Genomic DNA, 17,199 nt, shown 5'->3' on the forward strand with positions numbered 1-17,199 from the left:
GTTACTTTTAACCCATATTCTTATTTTTTGAAACTGTACTGTTGGTTATGGGCTCGTACGTAAGCATTTCACTGTAAATCTACACCTGTTGTATTCGGCGCATGTGACTAATACAATTGTGTTATTTTATTTGATGTCCCAAACGTCTCAAGGCTTGAGAATCCTTCTTTAACCGGTTTTATCCCCTTCATATCCACTGATTGAAGTGGATTTAACAAGTGACATCAACACGGGATCATAGCTTTCAACCGGATTCACCTGGTCAGTCTATGTCATGGAAAGAGCAGGTGTATTATGGTCTGATGTATCATTGGCAACATGTATATATGTTGCATGCGACAGTTTGATCAATCCCAATAATTTGTGGCGCACGCAAATCCTAGAATCTCAATTTCCGACAGAATTTAGTAAGACATTTATGCACGGTTGATACATTAGGACTTAAGCCTAAATATAATGTGCATGTCGAAAACATAGCGATTAATTGTCTATTTAGGTTTTCCAAAATGATCATCTAACATATGTATTGAGGCAGGCGAAGCAATTGTGTCTCACGTGTTTATTGTAAAGCTTCCTGCGCGTGACGATGCGCTGCGTCTGCCACACCGCTTTTGAGTAATATCCTTATACATATTCAACGTTTGCAGGATTTGGGCATAACTCCAAAACAATTAAACTCAGTGAACGTCAAGTCTGAAATGAAGTGAAGGCTAATGTAGCAGGTGGTCGAATCTACGTAGCCTAAATCAAAAAGAATATCAGCACCATTAAGTGCATGGCGCACTCTTTCTTGGCATGTGGTGTAACTGGTGTGCGATTGTTAAATATTTGTGATTTTTATCCCGTTCTCAGCAGCGGCATTGAAACAGAATTGATAACAATGGTTTTACCACAATAATATGTGCATTTTGCTGTTTAGCATTATGATCAAATTAATTCAGTGGGCGCTGAGTGCACTCCATCGATTCGAGGGTGCTGTCTCCATTCCGCGGGCGTGCAATGTTTGCTTCTCAGTCATCTTTATTATTAGGACATGTCAGTATATGTTCTTTAAAGTTAATAAGTGACTGTAGCATAACCGCTACTAAATCCGCTGGTCAATTCGATTTATCGGCAATTAGCAGCAGGCAACGAAAGTTAGGCGAGTCCAGACTTTCAGCTCCACTTTCCACTGGACAGCGCTCGAGCAGCTTTGGAATCGAGACAGCAAACGCATGGATTTCTTTGGGATATTTCAAACGATGGAAGGAGTTTTTTGGAAGTGAGGTGGAGGACATTCTTCAAGTGGCCTAATCTACACCCTATTACCAACAGGAACAACATTTTTTGTTTATTCTCACATCAACATGTTAGTGAATTGGATATGGGTCAGTTCACACATAGAAGATTCTACCAGAGAAGGATAAAGGGGTGAGTAGCCATTAAAATGGGTCAACTTTGAAATGCAAAGATAACGTAGATGATAGACAAAGGAATTCATACGAATTGATGTGAATGTACTTATTTATTGTACACCCACACTATGTGGTTGGATTAAATTAACTGAACACAATAATTTCGACAAACGGAAGTGTTGTAGCGAGTTTCTGTAATGATTTGTACTATAATGACAAAATTGCTAAATATAGGCACAAATGCACATAAACGTCGAAATATTATTATGTGGTGTATATGTATCCATAGAAGTGCAACGCCTTGAACATTGTAGGCAAACATTGATTGTTTTATGCACATAAAGGCGCAGCATGTGTGTGCAGGTCTGTGTCCTCACCCGTAGCCTACCACATGGAAATGATCTAGACTGCAGAGCCAACGATAAAAAAAAAAAACGTTGACGATGTGAAAAAAATAAATTACATTGCTTTATGCATCCCTTTGTGGGATAAATAATAACAAATCAGTGTATACTTTTGACCCACTATGAAATTGTATGAGCAGCTGACTCTTCTATTCAGTCGAGTTTGAATAGCACAGTAGGCTATGTGAGGTGCCTTCTAAAGAGCACTATATCCCGATCATATGCATCCAGGATCCCGCGGGGACGCAAACAGTGTTTGAATTATTTTTCAGTGTAGATGTTCTACAGCTGTGCTGTACGGCATCCTCTTGGCAATACGAAATGTATGTGGACACCCTTTCAAATTTGTGGATTCTGCAATTTCACCCACACCGGTTTCTGACAAGTGTACAAAATCCAGCATACAGCCATGCAATCTCCATACACAAACATTGGAAGTAGAATGGCCTTACTGAATAGCTCAGTGACTTTGAACGTGGCACCGCCATAGGATGCCACCTTTCCAACAAGTCAGTTCATCAAATTTATGCCCTGCTAGAGCTGCCCCGGTCAACTGTAAATGCTGTTATTGTGAAGTGGAAATGTCTAGGAGCAACAACGAGTCGGCTGCAAAGTGGTAGGTCACACAAGCTCACAGAACTGGACAGCCAAGTACTGAAGCCTGTCCTCGGTTGCAACACTCACTACTGAGTTCCAAACCTCCTCTGGATGCAACGTCGGCACAAAAACTGTTTGTTTCTATAGCCGAGCAGCTGCACACAAGCCTAAGATCACCATGCGCAAATTCCAAGCGTCAACTGGAGTGGTGTAAAGCCAGCCCCCATTGGACTCTGGAGCAGTGCAAATATGTTCTCTGGAGTGATAAATTGTGCTTCACCAATAGGCAGTCTGAAGGACGAATCCTGGTTTGGCAGATGCCAGTAGTACTCTACCTGTCCCAATGCATGGTGCCAGCTGTAAAGTTTGGGGGAGGAGGAATAATGGTCTGGGGCTGTTTTTCATGGTTATGAAAATATTATTTTGGGAGTTAAAACAACACTAATTTTATTAAATATTAAACTCTCAGAGTTGCTTACATTTAACTCCAATTGACAATGTATTTGTTTGTCGTTTTTAATCAACACCGTTGTCATTTTGCACTTTTCTATGTTTTTGAATTAACAATCAACTACAGCAGAGGACATTTCTCTTTCAGTGTACTTCCTTTGAGTTAAAAGGGTTCAAAGACATTTGAATATTTCTTAGTGTGTCACATTATGGTGGTTTGCAATGTGATATCAAACTTCTGTTGGAAGCTCATTTGCAGGATGATATCCAGCACTTTTACATCACTCATATTTTACATTTACATTGCCTGTCAGAGTAGGGAAGAAAATACTGTAGATGAAGACTACTTACACTATAAACAGTGCCTTCGAAAAGTATTCAGACCCCTTGACTTTTTCCACATTTTGTTACATTACAGCCTTAATCTAAAATGGATAAATAAAAATCCTCAGCAATACACACACAATACCCCATAGTGACAAAGCAAAAACAGGTTTTTGTAAATTTTTTGCATAGTTATTAAAAACACAACCTTATTTACGTAAGTATTTAGACCCTTTGCTATGAGACACGAAATTGAGCTCAGGTGCATCATGTTTCCATTGATCATCCTTGAAATGTTTCAACAACTTGATTGGAGTCCACCTGTGGTAAATTCAATTGATTGGACATGATTTGGAAAGGCAGACACCTGTCTATATAAGGTCCCACAGTTGACAGTGGATGTCAAAGTAAAAACCAAGCCATGAGGTCAAAGGAATTGTCCGTAGAGCTCTGAGACAGGATTGTGTCAAGGCACAGATTTGGGGAAGGGTACCAAAACATTTCTGCAACATTTAAGGCCCCCAAGAACACAGTGGCCTCCATCAGTCATAAATGGAAGAACTTTGGAACCACTAAGGCTCTTCCTAGAGCTGGCTGCCCGGACAAACTGAGCAATTGGGGGAGAAAGGCCTTGGTCAGGGAGGTGACCAAGAACCCAATGGTCACTTTGACAGAGCTCTAGAGTTCCTATGAGGAGATTGGAGAACATTCCAGAAGGACAACCATCTCTGCAGCACTCCACCAATCAGGCCTTTATTGTAGAGTGGCCAGACAGAAGAGACTCCTCAGTAAAAAACAGATGACAGCCCGTTTGGAGTTTGCCAAAAGGCACCTAAAGGACTCACAGACCATGAGAAACAAGATTATCTGGTTTGATGAAACCAAGATTGAACTCTTTGGCCTGAATGCCAAGCGTCACGTCTGGCCAATACCATCCCTACGGTGAAGCGTGGTGGCAGCATCATGCTGTGAGGATGTTTTTCAGAAAGATGAACGGAGCAAAGTAAAGAGGGATCCTTGATGAAAACCTGCTGCAGAGCGCTCAGGACCTCAGACTGGTGCGACGGTTCACTTCCCAAGAGCACAACGACCTTAAGCACACAGCCAAGACCACGCAGGAGTGGCTTCGGGACAAGTCTCTGAATGTCCTTGAGTGTCCCAGCCAGAGCCCGGACTTGAACCCGATCAAACATCTCTGGAGATACTTTATAATAGCTGTGCAGCGACGCTCCCCATCCAACCTGACAGACCTTGTGAGGATCAACGGAGAAGAATGGGAGAAACTCCCCTAATACAGGAGGGCCAAGCTTGTAGTGTCATACCCAAGAATGATGCTACAAGCAATTACTTGAGGCTGTAATTGCTGCCAAAGGTGCTTCAACAAGTATTGAGTAAAGGGTCTAAATAGTTATGGAAAAAAATGTTGTGTTGCTAAAATGTCTATTGTATGTAGACTGATGAGAGGAAATTTTTTTTTTTAAATGCATTTTAGAATAAGGCTGTAACGTTAAAAAAAAGTGGAAAAAGTGAAGGGGTCTGAATATTTTCAGAATGCACTGTAAACTTGATCAACTATCTCACTAACGGGTTGATATAAATTAAAACACATATTAGATTTGTTTAGAAAAATGTATGTTTATCTTTTGTAGCATAAAATAAAAAAACAATCATTGCAGATGCGAAAACACAGATATTGAAACAAACAGAACATTCAGGAAAATATGACAGAGGCCTCTCCCACATTTGTGGATCACTCCATACATTTAACTCCCTGGGTGTTTCTCAAAATGCATACTACTGTGCTCCGAGCATGCAAATTGGAGCACGGGAGGGTTGTAGAATGAGTCCAAATCAAAGGAGCACAGAGGGCACTTCTCAAATGCGTACTCCTTTTGTTCATATTTTGAAGCATGCATCGATGCAAGCTTCAGTGGACAGTACGCAAAGAATTATGACTCAACCACATACAGCGGCTATTATCTTAGCTAAAGCGAGAGAAAATGCACTCCTACTTCGAAATGAAATGTTGCCTATTCCCATCTCATGTTGCATGACTACAATATTTTAACTGGGTAATAAATACATGCTATGTTAATTTTGCCATGGTTACCTGCCTACAATACCCACTCTAGTGTGTGTAGGTCGCAAGCCCATAGTAAGTCTATAGAGCTTACTGGCTAGCTAATACTATAGATAGCCACAAAGAATTGACATCTACCTTGGATAACATTGGTTTTAGGTCATTTTTGCCTTTTATACTATCTGGTTGGCTACATTATTCCGATTCACACATAGCTAGCTGATAGTTATGAAGTTAAATGTTTGCTTTGTATTTGGTCTCTATTGACATTGTCCTGGCAAGAAGAAGGAAGGTTCAGTGACTGGGTAAGTCCATTGTCAATAGGGCTAACTGGCTAGCTAACTAGCCACAAAAAAATGTTAGCTGAATTGAAATCTATTGTACCTTGCATAACATTAGTTTTAGGTAATTTTTTGCCTGTTTAACGATTACAACGAATCACATATACTGTATCTAACTGATAATTATGAAGTAAAACGTTTGCTTGGTGTCTCTTGTTTCGTCTCTATTGGTGAAGTTGTCCTGACTGGAAGAAGGTTCAGTGAATGGGGAGATGCAGCAATACAGTAGGGTGAGGAGCAGCGTGAGGTAATACAGTAGGGGGAGTATGAGTGCTTCTCAAATGTAATGTTTTATGCATTCTCCACACTCTCATCCTCACAAGAACTCAAGAGAACGTCCTCTGAGAATGCACTTGGAGCATGAGTGTGGAGCATATTAGTATGCATATTGTGCATATTGAGAAACACCCTGTCTCTGGTTACTCTAAATGGAGTTTATTTCATCTTTATTTAACTAGGCAAGTCGGTTAAAATTTCTTCAGGATCGGTGTCCCTTCCACGGGACGGTTGAGCTAACGTAGGCTAATGCGATTAGCGTGAGGTTGTAATTAACAAGAACATTTCCCAGGACATAGACATATCTGATCTTGATACAAAGCTTAAATTCTTGTTAATCTAACTGCACTGTCCAACTTACAGTAGTTGTTACAGTGAAATAATATAATGCTATTGTTTGAGGAGAGTGCACAGTTTTTGTCACGTCCTGACCTTAGTTCCTTTTTTATGTCTCTATTTCAGTTTGGTCAGGGCGTAAGTTGGGGTGGGCATTCTATGTTTTGTATTTCTGGTTTTGGCCTGGTATGGTTCCCAATCAGAGGCAGCTGTCAATCGTGATCTCTGATTGAGAACCATATTTAGGCAGCCTGTTTTCCCACTATGGGTTGTGGATAGTTATTTTCTGTTTAGTGTGTTTTGCACCTGATGGAGCTGTTTCGGTTGTTTCTTGTGGTCCTTGTTGTATTTAGTGTTCAGTTTATTAAAATAATGATGAACACTTACCACGCTGCATCAAACCCATACCATGCTAAATTAGCTGAAATATCAGGTGGTCTTTTCAAACAGCTCTTACACAAAGGATATTATCAGAATTTTCAGAGTATTATTCTAACCAGTTTATTAGATACGTTCACGAAACAAGTTTGCTCCTACAGACGGTGAGTCACGTGGCCTACTATATAAAGCGGGCAGACAGGCATTGAGGCATTCGGTTACTGTTTGATTGAACGTCAAAATGGGCAAAACGGTCTGTGCCAGGCATGACTGTTCCAAAATCTCAGAAACGGCCAGCCTCCTGGGGTTTTCACGCACAACAGTGTCTAGGGTTATCCCGAGAATGTTGCGAATGGTGCAAAAAGCATCCAGTCAGCGGCCGTCCTGTGGGCGAAAACAGCTCGTTGATGAGCGCTGGAAAGAGAATGGCAAGAATGGTGCAAGCTAACAGACGGCCCACAAAAAAGAAAATAACGGCGCAGTACAACAGTGGTGTGCAGAGCAGCGTCTGGGAACTCACAACTCTTCGGTCCCTGCCACGGATGGGCTATTGCAGCAGACGACCACACAAGTTTCACTCCTACTAGCAAAAAACAAGAAAGAGCAGCTCCAGTGGGCACGCAATCACCAACACTGGACAATTGAGGAGTGGAAAAACATTGCCTGGTCCGACAAATCCTTGTTCCTGTTGCTTCATGCTGATGGCAGAGTCAGGATTTGGCCAAAGCAGCATGAATCCATGGCCCCATCCTTCCCGGTGTCAACGGTACAGGCTGGTGGCGTGTTGTAATGGTGTAGGGAATGTTTTTCTAGCATGCGTTAGGTCCCTTTATACCAATTGAGCAACATTTCCATGCCCCAAATAATTCAAGGTGATCTATAGGCAAAGGGGGTCTGACTCAGTACCTAAATAAATTGGGAAATTGTGTTTTTGGTTGCACTGCCCCTTTAATCAATTTTTTCTAAATAAGATAGTGACAGGCATACACTTGAAAATGAATGGCCATGTCTTAAGGAAGATATGGTAAACGTCACAACACACTGGTTTTTGCAGAGGTGTCACTGCAGTATGATCTCTGGAGAAATGAACCCTGCCTTAAAAGTCAGAGTACAGTAATGACGTACACACACCATGATATTAATAATGCTGCTTCCATTTGCAGGATATCTATACCCCAGGCCTCCCTCTGTCTAAGGGCATAAGATAAGCTCTGTTGTATCCTCGTCTCAACTTGCCTTCAAACTGAAGAGCTGACACGATGGGATTTTTTTCCCCTTTTTGACAAATGTACAGCCGAGAAGGAAAAGTACTCTGCATATCACTGGGTTAATTATCTAAAGAGACTTACTAAACACAAAAAAAATATTTAGTTTCAATTTAGTCCAGTCTTTGAGGTTCCCATGGATAGATTTTATGTCTGCCATTATTGGGTTATTTCTAATGGCATGTTCTTCTTTTGGATGCAATCCTGTTAACGGGATGATATGACAGCCAGTGAAAGTGCCAAATTCAAAACAGAAATCTCATAATTAAAATTCCTCAATGTAGTCTTGTTGTTAATCCCACCACAGTGTCCGATTTCAAATAGGCTTTACGGCGAAAGCACCACCAATGATTTTGTTAGGTCAGAGCCAAATCACAGAAAAACACAGCCATTTTTCCAGCCAAAGAGAGCAGTCACAAAAAGCACAACTAGAGAAAATGAATCACTACCCTTTGATGATCTTCATCAGATGACACTCATAGGACTTCATGTTACACAGTACATGTATGTTTTGTTTGATAAAGTTCATATTTATTAAAAAAAAAATCAGTTTACATTGGCGCGTTACATTCACCAGTTCCAAAAACATCCAGTGATTTTGCAGAGCCATATCGATTCAACAGAAATACTCATCATAAATGTAGATGATAAAACAAGTTATACACATGGAATTATAGATATACCTCTCCTTAATGCAACTGCTGTGTAAGATTTCAAAAAAACTTCACGGAAAAAGCAAACCATGCAATTCTCTGAGACTGCGCTCAGAACAATAGTCATGTTGGAGTCAACATAAACCATAAATTACATGATAAATGTTCCCTTTGATGATCTTCATCAGAATGCACTCCCAGGAATCGCAGGTCCACAATAAATGTTTGTTTTGTTCGATAATGTCCATTATTTATGACCAAATACCTCCTTTTGTTAGCGCGTTTGGTATATATATATCCAAACGCTCGTTCTGGTCGAGCGTTACTTCGGATAAAAACTTAAAAAAGTTATATTACCGGTCGAAGAAGCATTTCAAACTAAGTACAGAATCAATCATTAGGATTTTTTAAATCATATATCTTCAATAAAGTTCCAACCGGAGAATTCCTTTGTGTCTTCAGGAGAAACGGAAATCATGTGGAATGCGCGTGACCAGAAAATGGCTGACAGCCAGACACCTGTTCATTCTGTTCTTATTCAGTCCCACAACACAGTAGAAGCCTCATTCAAATTTCTATAGACGGTTGACATCTAGTGGAAGCCCTAGGAAGTACAACTACATTCAAAGCTCAAGGGGATTTCAATGGGAACTGTGTTGAAAACATACCAACCTCAGATTTCTCACTTCCTGTTTGGATTTCTCCTCAGGTTTTTGCCTGCCATATGAGTTCTGTTATACTCAGACATCATTCAAACAGTTTTAGAAACTTCAGAGTGTTTTCTATCAAATACTAATAATAATATGCATATATTAATAACTAGGACTGAGGAGCAGGCCGTTTACTCTGGGCACCTTTCATCCAAGCTACTCAATACTGCCCCTGAAGCCATAAGAAGAATTAACGAACACGGCCACTGGTATGGTGCTCGATAGATACAGGGCACGTGGTGTGAGCAGGTCCCAGTAGGAGACAGCTTGTGTAGGCTACTGTATCAAGCAACACGCTGAATGAAAAAGAGGTGCAAGGCTCAATCAAATATCCTTAGATGTACTTTATCTCTCCCTCCCTCTCTGTTGTTTTAACACTGTAAAAAAAAAAAGTTGTTTCAAATAATTATTATTAAGTAACTAGTTTCACAGCCTTTTTTTCTTTCTTTACTCAACTTTTGGGTCCAAGTATTACATACATGTTTACAGTGTGCAAGTTTAATTATACAGTAATTACTATTCAACATGTCCTCACCTGGAATTTGCATCTCGAGAAACTATTTTATTAAGAGAACATTAAAACAGAACCAACATTTTCTGAAATAAATAAATAAAATCAAGGATGAGAGAATACTCAGATTAACTGATAATTGACACAGACATGGTGGCGTAGCAGGAAGATTGGAATCCCATGAACCAAGCAGTTGTGAATTCAAATCCCAGGGGAGGACATGTTGAATAATATTTCTGTATAAATGAACATGCCCAATGTAATCATGTATGTCAACTTGTGTCAAATACGTAAGTTGAAAACATTATGTTAAAACCACTGTTTGTTTAATCAGTTGCACAGCCTTTTTTAGTTAAGATGCCAAAATAGTAATATATAGTTGAGCAAACACATCATTTGAAATTGACAAAACTGTTGCCTAAGTTTTTTCAAGTTGGAGCTCAGTTTGGGACAACAATTTTTTTTGTTCATGTAACACTTGGACTGAAAAGTTGGGTAAACAAAAAAAAAAAGGCTGCAGAACCAGTTACGTAAAGGCCCAGTGAAGTCAACTTGATTTCCCTGTGTTTTATATATACTAAACAAAAATAGTGTTCCCATGTTTCATGCTGAAATAAAAGATCCCAGAAATGCTCCATATGCACAAAAAGCTTATTTCTCTAAAATGTTGAGCACACATTTGTTTACATCCTTGTTAGTGAGCATTTCTCCTTTGCCAAGATAATCCATCCACCTGACAGGTGTGGCATAACAAGAAGCTGATTTAACAGCATGATCATTACACAGGTACATCTTTTGCTGGGGACAATAAAAGGCCATTCTAAAATATCCAGTTTGTTCTCACAACACAATGCCACAGATGTCTCAAGTTTTGAGGGAGCATGCAATTGGCATGCTGATTGCAGGAATGTTCACCAGAACTGTAGCATGAGAATTGAATGTTCATTTTTCTACCATAAGCCGCCTCCAATGTCAACATGTTTTTGGCAGTATGTCCAACCTGTCTCACAGCTGCAGAACATGTATAACTACGCCAGCCCAGGATCTCCACATCTGGTTTGTTCGACTGCGGGATCATCTTAGACTAGCCACCTGGACAGCTGATGAAACTGTGGGTTTGCACAACCAAAGATTTTCTGCACAAACTGTCAGAAATCATCTCAGGTAATCTCATCTGTGTGCTTGTCGTCCTCACCAGGGTCTTGACCCGATTGCTGTTCGGCATCGTAACAGACTTCAATGGGTATATGCTCACCTTCGATGGTCACTTGCATGCTGGAGAAGTGTGCTCTTCATGGATGAATCCAGGTTTCAACTGTACCGGGCAGATGTCCACACGACGGCATGTCTGCCGAGTGGTTTGCTGATGTCAACGTTGGGAACAGAGTGCCTCATGGTGGTGATGGGGTTATGGTATGGGCTGGCATAAGCTACGTACAACAAACACAATTGCATTTTACCGATGGCAATTTGAATGCACAGAGATGCTGTGATGAGATCCTGAGCCCCATTGCTGCGTCATTCATCCCCCGCCATCACCTCATGTTTCAGCATGATAATGCACGGCCCCATGTCACAAGGATCTGTACACAATTTCTGAAAGCTAAATATGTCTCAGTTCTTCCAAGGCCTGAATACTCACCAGACATGTCACCCGTTGAGCATGTTTGGGTTGCTCTGGATCGATGTGTACGATAGCGTGTTCCAGTTCCCGCCAATATCCGGCAACTCGCACAGCCATTGAAGTGGAGTGGGACACCATTCAACAGGCCACAATCAGCAGCCTGATCAACTGTATGCAAAGGAGATGCGTCGCTCTTCATGAGGCAAATGGTGGTCACACCAGATACTGACTGGTTTTCTTATCCATGCATGCCCCTACTTTTTTTTAAAGATCTGACTGTGACCAACAGATGCAAATCCGTATTCCCAGTCAAGTGAAATCTATAAATTAGCACCTAATTCATTTATTTCAATTGACTGATTTCCTTATGTGGCCTGTAACTCAGTCAATCTTTTAAATTGTTGCATGTTGCGTTTATCAGTGTATACTTCCACCTAAGGTTAGAATAATATTGTGAAAATGATGATAATGCCCGTTTATTGTAAGAGCTGTTTGAAAACACCACCTGAAATTTCAGCCTGTTTTGGCGGGATGGAGTTTTGGCCTATGTGGTGACATCACCACGCAGTAAAATCGTTGATAGACCAATAAGAAAGAAAGTTCCAAAACTCTCTGCCAATAACAGCTAGTTTTCAGTTTCCTCCTTTCCACTCAGATCACTCCCAGACAGTCTTAGCAACTGTTTGTTTTGATTGAGAAATATATCTTCTCTAAGAAGCTATTGTTTCCTTTTTACCTTTTTCATTGAAAAAAATCACAGTAAGGTGCTTAATTGTTACCCAAAAATGATCTGATATTGAGATTAAAATGGCTGCATTGGAATAATAATAATAATAATAATAATAATAATAATAATAATAATAATAATAATAATAATAATAATAATTAGTTGCACACTCAGCAAGAGCCCTCTGGTAAACCCGCTGTTCTTAAGTTACATTAATATACCATGCGGCAGAGTATAAGCAGCTATGGAGTACTTTTTACCCAGTTAATAATTGCTAAATGCATAACATAGTATACTGGCTCTTAATAGAGGGTGTTATTTCTGTTTGACATTTCAATCTGGTTCGGAGTGGTCATATGTCGAAGACATCCATTTATTTGAAGTGAATAAATTGCATTAATCAACATTTACCATATTAATAAAATGGCAAGCAAAAACAATGGTAGCACATTTCTCAACGGATACTCCAGGTTTTCTAGTTGCCTACGCTTTGGATTTTAATAAAAGATACAACAAAGTTGTCCTTGTGTTTTCGTGGGGCTCATAGATTCTGCCTAAGCTAGCTTGTGAGTATCTCAAAGAAGAAAAGAATACTATAAACACATTTGTGGATTTCTAAAAAAAAAACAGGCCCAGGACTTCCCCTGGAGCGACGTTGTTCCGTCCATAAAGAGTTGGGCTGCGAAGGAAGGGGATTTCCATTGCCTATCACGAGCCCAGTTTCCACCTTCACTCTCCTCCCGGCAGATACCATCTGCTCCTTGGAGGCCCAGTCCAAGCAGCTCTATGGGGAAGGGGGGGGGGGGGGGGGAGAGAGAGCGATGCACGCAACACTGCACTAGACTGACTCATAAACATTGTGGTCATATCTCCGGGGTGGACTGGTTTAGGGTCGTTTAATATTGTGTGGCAAAAGGGCTGAGGGGTTGAAAAATAGAAACAAAACCTTAAATTGCACAAGAATGATACATTTATAGGTTTATGTGGGCTACATTGATGTTTTTATTTCATTATTGTAAGGCTATTTGTTATTGTTGCAGAAGCCTAAACTTCCTCTTAACTGTACGCGCGCCAAATGCCCTACACAGCCAAATGCCAAATAATGCTTTTGAGAACTAGCAGAAAAAGTTAACGTCAATCCACGGAGACAAAAAGGACATTGTTGAAGATTAATTCAATAAGACAAAGGAAAGGAGAGTTGAAAACAAAGAGAAGGGATGGCCAGAAAAGTAATGTTTGGAAAATATTTGGTGACGTGGTAAAAGATAATGATAGCAGTGACGGCTATGTTATGTGTGATGATTGTGAGGCACTATACAAATTCGACAGTCACAACACGGGACTTCAAATAGGCCTATGGCATGTCAAGGTCTACTGTTTAGATGGGTTAAATGGAAACTGAAATCTACACACTGACTGTAGGTCTATAACCTCTCACATAGCCTTAATAATAACTCCTGCAGAATTAAGCATTTATTGCAGTAAAAGTAGGGAACATTTTGACTCGGGAACAGGGGTGGAGAAATATGATCTCTTTCTTTCTGCATCTTGAGAGAATGCAATGCTCAGATACCATCTGTAGAGGGGATGTCTTCATCATAAAATCTGTTAGTATTTCAACCACAAAATATGCATCGAAGCCGAACTGAAATCTTATCAGAAACATGTTGGGTCATTTCACGTTTTCCTTACAACTGACGTTATTTGGACATTTTGCAATTTTTTTTGCCGTTATTGTATATTGTATTTTCTCCCCATTCCCTAAACGTCTTTGGTCCACGAAAGATGACAGAGAGAACTTTACTGATGTCAACTAGAAGCATTCATTCTATCAATCTATTACATTATTCTGTTGAGCAAGGGTTTATTTAGTCTTCAAAGGCAACATATAATGACAAAAGAGAAACTCATTATAGACAAGCTGACTAACAAATAGGCTACCAAAATGATGATTTTAAACAAAAACATACTCTATCAAAAAACTATTCTGCCTTGTTTGACTGTAGCCTTTAGCTCATATTCTATATTAGCAGGTTAGGGTTGGGGGCAGGCCTCAGATTTTTACTTTATCACATATAGTCGGGTTGTTGCGGATGTGTTATTGCAGGCTGGTGCAGGTGAACGAACAACTGACCTGCACACCACTAGTCTGTATGTGTCCCTTGTAAGTTCCGTGACCATGCCATTCATTTCAAAGTGAGTTGGAGTTGGGTTTTCTGTGGGCATCTACTACTAAAAACACTTTGACCATTCCATATTGCCACCCAAGTGAGGTTTGTAGAATGCAATCCGCCTAAGTGTAGTCTTGCTCTCTGTCTACACCATCTGTGACGTAGAGTGACTTGCCCCTTCAATATAAACTAGGCAGAATGTCCTGACTCCTGAGAGAGGATTCATTCATACTAACGTTGGCTAAAGAAACAGGTCCTAAACATCCGCAGGAAGGAATGTTAAGAGTATTTCCTGAGGCATTGTACATGAAGCATTCTCCTAGGACTGACAGGTGTGAAATGGACTGTGAAATGAGTGCACTTAACGTCCCCTAACTCGCTGGATTATACACATTGCACAAGAATAAGTCATCACCTGGCATGACTCTCAACACTTCCCCAAATCCCATTCACCTTTTAATACCATCAAATAAACATTCAGAGCACGTCGGCGCCAAGCAAAAGACATTTCCTTTGATAACCCAGCTCAAACATCTAAATGATGAATGGAGACTTGTTTTTGTTTGTTTGTTGAATTAACTATAACCATAACATCAGGTCACAACACATTAACACACACACTGACACTGGTTGGATGTAAAAAAGCAACAGCAAGATAATATGTATTCATAAGTTGCTCGGGCAAATTGAAAAATACGACTTTCCCGATAACAACAAAGGGTGTCTTCTCAATCTCAAAGGAACAGACGTCCTGAAATGGAGTAGCTTTATCACAGGAAAAATGATTATGCCAAAGAATAGGAGCTAAAATGAGAGCCTTGGCTAAAGGCACTGATCGTATCAGACCAGTTCTGGATATTCCCTGCGTGTCACACTGTCCTTTATGATTTCTCTATCTCTTCATTGTAACACACTGTCTGTGACATGGATTCAAATTGGCTTGTTTCTTCTGCAATGCATGAAGTTCATACTATTGAAAACCTTGTTATTATTCTGTCCTTGCAGTACTGAAAAAACATGCAATAACTCAATAAATAACCCACAGAGGAGTCTTATTCATGGACACTAAGAATAATAACTCAATCTAATATTTTCTGATTATTTTATTTGATTTCTGCTGTCTAAAGAGTAATTCATGAAATTCCAACCCGAGTTAAATGGCAATCCGCAGTTAAAACAATAGCAAAGAGGACACCCTGCCACTGTTTCAGTAAACAACTGAGGGATGGGGCTGGTAAAATTGAACCATCTCAAATTAATAGACAGAGTTATGAATGACCAGACTGACCATCCATGATATCAAAATAATTGTTTTAACCAATTAGTGACTCATAGATAAAAAGGTTTGCAGCTTATCATGAGGTATTTTATCTACCCAGGGAGTTCTCATCAGTAATTATCACGGCTGTCTTACATCCCTCCACAAGCCAACACCACTTTGGCACCCAACAAAATGTATGGGGCCATAAACAAACAAGAAACCCAGAGGAAGCATTTCTAGTGTGGAGACTTTTTTTGGTGGGAAGACTTTAACGAGGGGAGACTTAAAACGGTTCTACTTCACTTCTACCAACTCGTTTCCTGCACCACTAAACCTCTAGACCACTTTTATTCTACTCGCTGAAACGCATCCAAGACCCTCCCTCGCCTATTCTTTGATAAATCAGACCACGAATCCTCCGGCTTCCTGTTTACAAACAAAAGCTTAAACAGATAGTACCAGTGATGCTCTCAATATGGAAATTGTCAGATGAATTAGACTGGAGGCTACAATACTGTTTTGCTAGCACAGACTGGGATATGTTCAGCGATTCATCAAAATGGCATTGAGGAGTTTACCACATCAGTCACAGGCTTCATCAATAAGTGCATAGACAACGTCGTTCAAATAGTGACTATACGAACATATCCAAACCAAAAACCATGGATTACAGCCAGTATCCGCGCTGGGCTAAAAGCTAGAGCTACCGCTTACAAGGAACGGGACACAGACATGGACACATACAAGAAGGCCTGCTACATCCTCCGACTAGACATCAAGCACAAAAAATATTTTCTGTGAGAAGCCCAGGGATGCAGAACTCCCAAATGAGCTAAATGCCTTTTTATTCTCGCTTTGAGGAAAATAACAGGGTCTTGCATGAACGCCCCGGTTGTTCCGAATGACTGTGTGATCTCGCTTTCTGAGGACAATGTTAGTACACTTTTAAACAGGTTAACAATCTCAAGGCCGCAGACGGATTACCTGGACGCGTTCTGAGCATGCGCAGACCAGCTAGCAAATTCTGTTATTTTCAATCTCTTCTTGGACCAGTTTCTAATCCCAACATGTTTCAAGCTGATCACCATTGTCCCTCTTCCCAATAATTCCAAGGTAACCTGCCTAAATGACTATCACCCTGTAGCACTCACATCTGTAGTTATGATGTGCTTTGAAAGGCTGGTCACGACACATAGACACCATCATCCCAGACAATCTGGACCCACTCCAATTCGCATACCGCCCCAACAGATCCACAGATGGCGCCATCTCTATTGCACTCCACACTGCCCTCTCCCACCTGGATAAGAGAGGAAATAACTGTGAGAATGCTGTTCATAGACTACAGCTCAGATTTCGTTACCATAGTCCCATCCAAGCGCATCATAAAGCTTGGGACCCTGGACTGAACACCTCCCTCTGCAACTGGATCCTGGATTTTCTGACGGTTCGGCCCCAGGATGTGAGGGTAGGCAACAACACGACAGTCCTTTTTTCTTTTTCCTTTTTTTCTTATCCCATCTGTTTTGTTCCTTTTTTTAATTAAACAGGTAAAATTCAGTTGCAAGTGTCATGGGCCATGACAGATGCAAGTGTCATGGGCCATCATATAATTTTTGCTGAAGGATCCAGAAACACTGATCACTGACGGCGGTGAGACAGCCTACAGGGAGGAGGTCAGAGACTTGACCAGCAGC

At 40.5% G+C, this 17,199-nt stretch overlaps 1 protein-coding gene and 1 long non-coding RNA gene across 2 annotated transcripts in view; one reads left to right on the plus strand and one right to left on the minus strand.

Annotated features, from left to right (window-relative positions):
• LOC149982517 (uncharacterized) overlaps window positions 1-17,199 on the minus strand; it is a 305,212-nt gene that overhangs the window by 247,452 nt on the left and 40,561 nt on the right. The gene's annotated exons all lie outside the window — the stretch shown is intronic.
• Window positions 565-17,199, plus strand: part of LOC110527736 (metabotropic glutamate receptor 4) — a 336,296-nt gene continuing 319,661 nt past the window's right edge. Inside the window, exon 1 of the mRNA XM_021609206.3 lies at window positions 565-1,410. The gene's annotated coding sequence lies outside the window, so the exon portion shown is untranslated. The remainder of the gene's footprint in view (window positions 1,411-17,199) is intronic.

Source organism: Oncorhynchus mykiss, chromosome 7, assembly GCF_057628025.1.
Source record: "Oncorhynchus mykiss isolate SJ-2025 chromosome 7, ASM5762802v1, whole genome shotgun sequence".
Classification (NCBI taxonomy): Eukaryota; Metazoa; Chordata; class Actinopteri; order Salmoniformes; family Salmonidae; genus Oncorhynchus; species Oncorhynchus mykiss.